Source organism: Phaethon aethereus (assembly GCF_964289735.1).
Source record: "Phaethon aethereus genome assembly, chromosome: 4".
Lineage (NCBI taxonomy): Eukaryota > Metazoa > Chordata > Aves > Phaethontiformes > Phaethontidae > Phaethon > Phaethon aethereus.
The window spans coordinates 32,358,364-32,368,359 of record NC_138578.1 but is presented as its reverse complement, the minus strand read 5'-3'; positions in this window follow the sequence as shown (position 1 = coordinate 32,368,359).

Sequence of the window (9,996 nt, the reverse complement as noted above, 5' to 3'; positions counted from 1 at the left end):
CTTCTGTAAATTCTTTGATGAGGACGGTCACCCTGGGAAACATCAAAGTAAAAAGATGGTGTTCAAACTTAACGTGCAGCTTTGGTAGATACAGGGACTTGAGAGCATGCTTAGCAAGTAGATAACTAACCAGTCAGAAATCCCTGACACCGGATGGTGGTCAGCAGTTCAACACGCAATGAGATGCCTGCAGAATGTATGACATGGGTCAACGTCTGTTGCTGTGAGATCTGAGCCTGGAGTCACCAGCTCTTCTGCTAAGAGCAGACCTAAGGAACGGTATCAGCTGGTTTGTTTGACGGTATTTGCAAAGTTAAAACATACCCTAGTAGAAAGCCCTCGAAATAGGCAGATGGACTTTTCTGATGTTTGCCATGCAAACAAGAGCGAGCACCGCGAGAGGCTGCCGGGTTTAACGGAGGATGCAGAGCACAAGACTCGAATGCCAGGTGAGGGTATGTGCCTGATGCCCATGGAAACTTACTGACTGCCATCAGCACAGCTGTGCTGCCATCAAAACGGCTGCGTGGGTGAAACCAAGTCCACACTGACTGGATGATGGTACAAACAACTTAATTTAAACAGCTACAGATAGTCTAGAGCCAACAGAGCAGCAAGAAGGACTGTGCTTGCTTTGTGCCCTGTTAAGTTAGCAATGCCTGAAAAAGGACTTGGTCTCAGGTGAGAAGGAAATTTATTTGGTTTTTTAATTATGAAAAGGACGAAGTACTCCCATTGAAGTTTCTGCCAACAATAACCCTAGTGATGAGCAAATTACTTGCCTTTTTTTAGAGAGAAAAAACATACATACTTTCTTACGTACCTGATACCTTTTTCTACAATTTCTATACTGAAACATGTGCTAATATTCAAATAACGTAGCTGACTAAACCCTCAGCATGATAGAGAAAGAGCGACCACGGCTCTCAGGATCGTGCAGCGTTGGCCTCGCCATGCCCTCACTGACATAAAAGGCCCCTCCCTCCATGGCATTGCAGTAGACCATTGCACAGGAGATCGGCGTTAGTAGAAGGAAGGCTAGCGCTGACAGCAAGAGCTCCAGGGTGCCCCTGGGTTAATACCAGTGCTTTGGAAACCTCAAGTGGCACTGCTGCAGGTAAGTGCCAGCCAGTTACTCCTAAAGCAGCGGATGAGGGAAGGCAGGTTGTCTCAGATGGAGGGCTGCAAGGTCCGCAGTTATTTGCAGTCCCTTCTCAACAGTGCACGAGGTAGCAGTCTGATGGTGTCCTGGGTGATGCTTCAGTACCCTGGGGTAATTCATTTGTAATAGAAATATTTTGTATTCGGCTGCAATGACTGTACAAGTGCTGTGAAATTGCTTTTCAACTCTGTTATTAGCTCAGTGTTTGCCGTTTGATCACCACAAAACTAATAGCAATAAAGGACTGTTAAAGTTCAGCACCAGTCTGCAATTAACAGTAACTATTTGTTTTCAGTGGGCTCTTTACTTGTGGAGAACTCTTAAATGGGGGTGTCTCTTACCCCCACAGCGGCTGTGAGCAGATTGTCCCTTCACCCATTTTTCCATGGAGAGATGCTCTTTAGTGCAATGCTTTTATGGAGTTGGGTGGACTGACAAAGGCCAACTGCAGGCTTAAATCTGGTACAGACACAACTTGAGACACACACAGTGCCTTGCTAGACTTAATTTTGTTTGGTTTGTGAGATTCTCCAGTGCATATTACTTTGCTGGCTTGCTTATGTGCTTTTTAAAAAAAAGTTTCAGAAGGAGCTAGTTTTTGGCTGAGATGAGAGGTAGGGCTCTGCAGAAAAACTTGTGGGGACTCCCTGAGGCTTTCTGACTTGGCACAGTAAAAAGGTTTGAACCTAACTGGCTTGTGGGCTTCTTTTTTTGTAAAATGGCACTTTCTCCTTAACTCAGAAAAGGAAGCTGTCTTGTGCTGAGATTTTCTTTTCTGGTAGTTCGTCATGGTTCCAAGCTGATACTGCAAAGGCAACGTAGGAGTTGCTCCAAATGCACCCATATCTGGAGATTATTGTGAGGGTGAGAGGAAGATGATGTTTCCTAATATAGATGTGCTAAAACTTTTGTTACCTTTCATGGAGCCTTGAAAAGTATTCTGCAGAATTAAAACAAGAGACCATGTTAAATGAACTACATCGTCCCTATTTTCAGTGTGCTACACATGGCAGTGGAGAGGGAAAGCATGGAGCTCTTTCATGGCTATATCAAAGTTGTCTAGATCAAAGTAAAGGCACTTGCTTTTGTGTGAGATGTGGTTTCTTCCTCCAAGATGAGCACTGGCATGAGATAATTAAGTTTTCTGAGAGATACAGAAGTTACCTTTAACATACACACCTACTCCCACCGAATGTCAAAGCGTGCTCTATTGTTTTAGTATTTTTATAAATCTGAGAGTCTTTTCATTGCTCTAATTGCTCTCTAATTATGCTCATATTTCAGTTCTCTATTCAGTTTCCAGTGCTGCTTCAGTCTTCCTCTGAAATAAGTCTTCAGTACTGCAGTAGCTTGCTAATTGTAAAAAGAGTTGCCCGTTTCACTTGTTCATTGGACGTCGGTCACTTTGTTCCTTTAGCAATGCTAAATCCACAAGGAATCCCTAGCTGCTTCACCCTCCAGGTGACTGGAAAAGCAATGATGTCCTCCCTGAGTGAAAGTTTGGTTTTACTCTTGTTTTGGAGAGTTAAGGGAGGTTGCGTTACTGCCAAATGCTTTCATTCGAAAATAAAGGTTTGCCTTTCACTGCAGAGATGGGTCATCTTGAATAGATCTCACCTGATAATTTCCTTCTCTTCCCAGTGATCTCCATGACCTGTGTTGGCTAGGTGCTTTATTCTAAACGGAGTATTTAGAGTATCTAGTGGGAATCTGTCAGAGTAAAATGCATAGGCCATTGGACTAAACAATATATCAGTGATCCAGTTAAATTCTCTAAATTTAATCATAGACTATTCCAAAGCCAGATTTTCATGATACTTAGACATCTAACAGTGCACATAAACACCAAGGCCTATTTTATACGACACAGGAGAAGAGTAGGTGTATTGCCACCAGTGCAATCAATAGGTGTGAAGTGCTTAAAAACCTCTGGAAATCTGTCTTTTCATGCAGGACTTAAAGCACAGTAGAAGAAATTGCTACAAATGAAGTGGAGCACCTACTGCAGCCTTCCTATCCAAGATACATGGTCCCTGTACAGACTATCTATTGAAGTTAGTCTACAGTGTATGGGTGGAAAACACGCATATAGGTTCTGGTTTGTTGTCTGTCCCCAGTTCCCCATGAAAGTAAAAGAAGGTAGGCAGGAAGATTTTCGATTTACTGAGAGAGCATACCTGTCCTCAAGTAACTGAAATAACATTTCATTTTACTTATGGCTTAAACCCATATTTTTTAACTGTATGTTTTGGAGGGTTTTATTCCTGGCATCATGGAATATTTTAGGCTGGAAGGGTGGTCGTCAAGTGCCACCTCCTGCTCCAAGCAGGGCTAACTTCAACTTTCAAACGTTCTACAGATGAGGATTGTGCAGCCCCTCTGGGCCCCTGTTTCTGCGCTTCACCGATCCCATTGAAAACTTTGCCTGCTGCAATTTGTGCCTGTTGCCTCTTGTCCGTTCACTGCGCACCTCTGGGAAGAGTCCGGCTCTGCCTTCTGCATGCCCCGCTCCCGCGCGTGGAGGAATATTAGACAGAAGCAAGCGGATACTCTTCCTAATATCACAAATGTGCCTGAAGTTAACAGGTTGAGAATGCGCACTTGCTGTATTCCCCATGTTCTTCCCCTAAGAAGAAGGGGGTTGCCAGACACTCTCAGGTGTAGGATAAGGGAGTGGATGGGCCTCTGATCTGACTGCTTTTGCTAGTTTTCCCGTTCCTAAATGTAGGTGATAGAATGATGCAAATGGCATCAAGAAGCTGGGGGGTCATTTTAAATTGCTCTCCGCCCCCAGCCTACCAGCCATCACCAAAATTCCATGTTGAAATATGGGAATTACCCTAGTTGGTGAAGAATGTCGCTGATTTCAGGCCTTCCGTTAAGAATATTTCCTGCGGAAGAACAAAACAGTTTGTTTATAAATAGGGAAATGTAGACAGTGAGATGGATTCTTTGGAAGAACTGCAGTTCTTTACGCTAAGCTAGTGAAAATTGTAAATAAAACGTCACTCAACTGTATTAACTCAAAAGTTAATAGAGGACGTGTATTGCTACTATTATCATTGCATTTCCTCATGGTCAACTGAACTGCGTTCGTCATAGTTGACAGAATAGGAAAAATATAGAGCAGAGAATCCAGCTATATGTATTTTTAAAGGTAGCATCAGAAAGACTATATTGGATTAGTATAAGTAAGTTATTAACTTCTTGCTTTAACTACTTTATTAGGATATGTTTTCTCTTTGTAATCACCCTTTGAAAAGCCGATGTCAGCTGACGATTTTTTTCCTTCACAATCCTTAAAAATAAGCACACGTTTTCATGGGGTCTATTTAAAATGCAGTGCCCATTTCTCAAAGCGGTTTTCACACTGAGATCTTCTGGCAGCAGCTGAGTGGGTCTCCCCAAGAAGCAGAGCAGTGCAACGAAAAGACTACTGACGTCTAGCCGAGACGCGCAAAGCCAGAGGTGGCTGCCGAAGGGTTCGTGCTGAGTTACCACCAGTAAGGAAGAAAATATTCTTTTTTAAAAAATCAGATATGAAAGTCTGGATGTCCAGAAGCCAGCGTATGTGTTGAAGCTCTTTGAAACCTCAGGGCAGGTCATTATATCCACTGGCAGAGATCAGAATTTCAAAATGCGGTGCCAAGGTTTGCGGAAAGGCAAAGACGTTTCTTCGTGTGCTCGTGTCAAAAGCAGTAACAGGCGAGCATCGCCCGGCAGTCCTGCTCGCCGCTGCCCGGCCTGAGGCCTGGGGCTGCAGGAGGGGACGGGCTCGGTCTGGGCAGGCGACGGGTGCTGCGGCACCGCATCGCCATCGGCAAACGGCGGCGTCCCGTGAAATCACTTCTGACGCGTGGCGAGCAGGCTGAGCGGCACCCGCAGTCGTCTGGCAGCTGGCATGCGTAAAACGGAGCGGGACAGGCTGCAGGAGCTCGAAGGAGGCGGAGAGCCGAGAGCAGCTCAGGTGAAGAGTCCATGTTATGCCAAAGGTTTGCAGTGCCAGCGAGTTCAGAGCGCTCTCCCCAGCAAGTGGCAAATGTAGAATAATGGGTTTGGTTTTTTTTTTTTAGGTGAACTTTGTGCAGTTAGCAGTAAGATGCTCAGAGGGAGAAAAATAGTCTATGAAAGTATGACGTAGAATGCATGAGAAGATTAAAAACTTTAATATTTGCTGTAGCATATACATGATTTTTCCCTGAAGATGGCAAAATTTTTTATATTGAAGGCAATAACTCCGATATCATGTTTTGACTACACATGCTTTTCTTTAACATGCTCTAATGCTCTAAAAATTCTCCCATGAGATTTCTGCCTATTGCTTTGTTGTTGCACCGTGCTAACAGTCGTCCCTCATGGACAAACAAATATGCACTGAACTGTAATAGTCCAGATAATTGTGATGCAGTGTTAGCATTGATTAGATTTCTTCAGTGTGCCGCCTGCCGAGGCACACATGGCTCGTGGTAATTTGGGGTGCATTTGGGCATAGCATCACAGAGTTTCAAAGGCATTTGTGGCCAAGGGGACGATATGGTGATTGTCTCAGGGGTCACGTTGAGGAGCTGACTGTGCTGGCATGAGAGGTGGGAAGTGAAGACTGAGCCTTCTCCTCAACTGAGTATTAACAGCCTCTGGTAGTGGGCTTTTACCTGCTTGTTTTTCAAAAACGCTAAAGTAATTGTTGAACTTGGTTCTTTTAGGTTTTGGGCTCTGCTGCTGGGTTCAGATGTGTTTAAATAGAACATAAAATTTCTGTGGAGGAAAATGTTGTGAAGACCTGGGTAATGCTACCTGTCTTGATTATACAAGTATACCAGGGATGGAACAGAAATGCCCTCAGAAAACTCTGGTATCTTGCTTTAACGCTTTCCGCTCTTGGAAAAAAAATCCATTGCCTCAAGGTTTGATTATAGTAACTGGGATTAAGGAAAGGATAAAAATTGTGCTAGCTACTTGCCAGTGCTTCCGCACAAAAACAAGGGAGAGAGTAACACAGTGTTCCTCCCGAGGCCGAGTTGTGCAGACACACTCAGTAGAATAACTTGTAAAACTTTGAGCAAGCCGCCACATTTGCTAATCGTTGCCCAAGCGGTGCAGATAGTGCTCGAGCTGGAACACAAGCCAGCTTGATGTTTTTCAGCTGGGCTGATTTTGTTGTTGTTGGTTTTTTTGGTTGTTTTTTTTACTTGGAGAAGTGAATTTTATTTGCTTTATCAGTCTTTTATTACTGATTTCAGTGGCGTGGCTGGGGATGTACATAGGAAGCACTGTCCGTGTGCTTTCCAGAATGGACTTCACGTTTTAAGGTTCCTTAAGTCACTCTCCAGAGAAATGAAAATATGCCCTTAGATAGCTTTATAACAAGCAGACAGATATTAAAACTTCACTTATTTTCACTTTCATTTTTTACTTCCGATTGCTATATTATTCTCATGTGCATCATTTTTGTATCATGTCTTGATAATTATAAAACATATGAATACTCCTTGCTTACATTGACTCATAAGGCTGGACATGTAAACACCTGAGTTTCCCTACCTTGCTGAGTATCTAACTGGTTTCTTTTCATGATATTGAGAACTTGATCAGGTTTTGATGGTTTTCTCTTCGGGTTTTTTTGAGATTTTTCTATCTCCCCCCAACCTTGTGCCATTAGATCGCTTGCAATTATGAGATGAAGCTTAAGGACGGATACCGAGGGCCTGAAAGCAAGCATCTTGTCAAAGCAGGGGCTGTGCTAAATGTGAGGTTTTAAGGATATATGCCCCAAATGAGTCTTGAAGTCAAATATGAAATGTTGGGTTTTTTTTCAACTGGCTGTCCATTTCAATAATAGCCCAGAAGTGCTTGCTGGAATGGGATTAATTAGGTATATATCTTATTATAGAAAAAAATTCTCAGGGTTTTTCCACAAACTTATGACCTCAGTCTAGATAAATAGATGCCTAGGTCTGGAGCAGATGCCTGACTTTGGTACCTGGCTGCCTTTGCCATTTGTCCTGTTGTACACAGCACTGGCAGTTCCTCTTCTTGTTTGTCACTTTTGGATGAACTGCATCAAATTCACAGTTCAATTTGCTAAACAGCTTGTCGTCTTGATTAAACGCATGCTATAAATACGTATTTGCTCCTGGCTTTGGCATGTGAACTGGTTGGAATGAGCTGTGGAAGAGTAGCGTCGCCCGGAGACTGGTAAGAAAAGTAACTTTTCCACATGTGGATGATCATGGTTTGATTTGACTTTTGGAGGACCAAATTAATCTGTACTTACTGTGTGATGGTGTAATGCAGTAAAACTAAGCAGAGCTAGCAAAAAGTTCTGTGGTTTTGTTTTTGCTTTTTTTTTGAGGGGGTGGTGTTTTTTTAATACCCGAAGGTATTAGTAATATTTCTGTAAGTATTCATTTTAAATACATGGTATTTTGAAAAATACCTGACTATCGCTAGCTCTACCATAGTTGCCACATAGCAACGGTCTTCTGTTTGCTGATCCAAGAGTTCATACATACAAGATATTCATGAGGCCCCCAATTTTGTCACCACTTCAAACCAGATGGTGCTTCACACTGAAATTACCTCTGACATTGCCTGTCAGTGAAATTACAAGGAACTTGGCAAGTATTACCTGGTGTCGTTCAACAAACTGCTTCCAAAACATCTGCAGACTGGCATACCTTTGCAGACTGCTCCTACCTCATCATAACTAAATATCGGTTATTATTTTTCTTGCAAATTTCCAAGGGTGACTGCGTAGACTTAAGTTTTTTGTACAGTAAAATCAAACTTCTACTTTGCGAATCCACATAGCGGATCAGCACAGGGAGGCCGCTATGCTGTTCATTCACTCCCTTGTTTGTGCACATTAATCCCCCATGTAAGCAAGCCCTTACTTAAGCTCATTTCAATGTAAATCATTTCCACAAGATGAGCTTGCATCCATGACCAAAATCAGAGCATAAACAAGGCTTTAGATACCCTTATACTCACCTAATGCCAATCATACTACCATTTCTGAATTCAATCCATTATTTTCTACCCCTACCACTGGAACAGGACCTGTCCTTGCCCCCCTGATTTGTAACCATGATTTCGTGTTTTCTGCATGGCATCTTTATTAATCTCAGCAGCTGGAAAGCAGAAACAGATGGCTCTAATTATGTGGACATTGTTTTGTCACTAAAAATCAAATTACAAAAGCTTTCATAGAATAACTTTCCTCCTCTGTTAAGTTTTCCATCTTTATTTTGGGAGAAATAGACCAAGTTTATTTTTATATCTAGTGCCTGCTTCCTTTGCCAGCTAGTTGAGGGACAGCTGTTAATTGTTTACCCTCCATTTGCCTGCAGATCTGTTAGTTACCCTGACACGAAAGACCTCCAAGCAGCCACGTAGGTGACAGCATTTTGATGTTGTAGTCACATCGCCTATAGGGTAAGGCCACATCATGATTTATGTGAGTTGTCAGGTCCAACGTCTCATAGAGTCAAATGCAAGCGGTCATAGCGTTGATTTAGGAGGAGCCAAACAAAGCGAGTACAGGATAGGCAAGTATGGCAGAAGCTGGCCCCGCTGCAGCTACTGGCGTCTTCGTGGACTGCTTGTCTACATCTGTATTTTGAGTGAAACAATCAGGTCATTCTGGGTAGTGTCTTTCAAGTCTCCACTTAGGAAACGGATGCGTCTGCAGCAGCGGGCTGGGGATTCCGTCCCAGGACCACAAACAGAGGGAGGCAGAGCCAACCTTGGGGAAAAATGGGCAGGTGAACACATCTCATGTGAGCCCTTGAAAAGTTATTTCACCCATTATAGATTCAATATATTGGTTGAATAAAATGCAACGCCTTCCTTTGTTATCTCTAGCTTAACTCACGTCATTAAAGAGAAGGAGCCAGGCTGTGGCTCATGCAGAACAGGCTTTTCATTCTACGTTACGTGGCTGCGATGGCACTGAGCACCCATAAACACAGTTTGTCGAGACGGATGTGCTGAACCCAGGGCAGCCGTGCATCCCTGTGGCAGTGTGGAAGAGCCGGAGCTGGGGGAGCACCTCGCAGCACATCCTAACTTTGTAAGCTTTCCGATTGCATTCTCAGGGGGTTCTAAATTCCCTGCCAATAAACCGAAAATGAATAGCCTGAAGTGTAACTGCACAGTGTGTTCTAACAGTTAGAGAGCAGTGGCATGAGGTGGGTACAAAATCCATGCTTTGCCAAGTCTAAAAGGCAGGACCCTTCCACTAGTATAAATTGATTTTTTTTGCTGATTCATACCAGCTGTCATAGACCGTACATCATTTCGGTGGTAAAAGCGGCTAATATAACATGGCGAGACACAAGGGTGACTGTACCTAGTGCAACCTGCTGTACCTAGCTGCTGTCCTGGCTACTGTGTCATTTGGAAAGTTTTGTAATATTGGGTTTTCTTGGGATGGACGGAGTCACAGCAACTTGGAATATTCCTCTGTAGTTTAATTTTATTCTTATTACTTGGGAGAAACTAAAAGTACCAGAAAAAACACAGAGTGGTAACAGCTTTTGAGACTATCAGCAAAAACAGCTTCTCATTAGAGCGTGTCACCAGGCTTCAGAGTTTTTTTGCATTTTTCTAGTCCTCATCCTCATACAGTAAAATATTTACATTAGCAAGTATTTAGCTTGTTAATCAAAATTACCAAAAAGACCAGCTTCTCAGAGGTGATCTTGTAGGAAAAGAGGAAAAGCTTAAATTTTGTGACTATCTTAAAGCCTTGATGATACTAATGGTTTGTCTCCAACTGGGTGTTATTCTCTGCTGAGAAAGGGTCTGTATTATAAAAGCAGTATTTGTTCAAC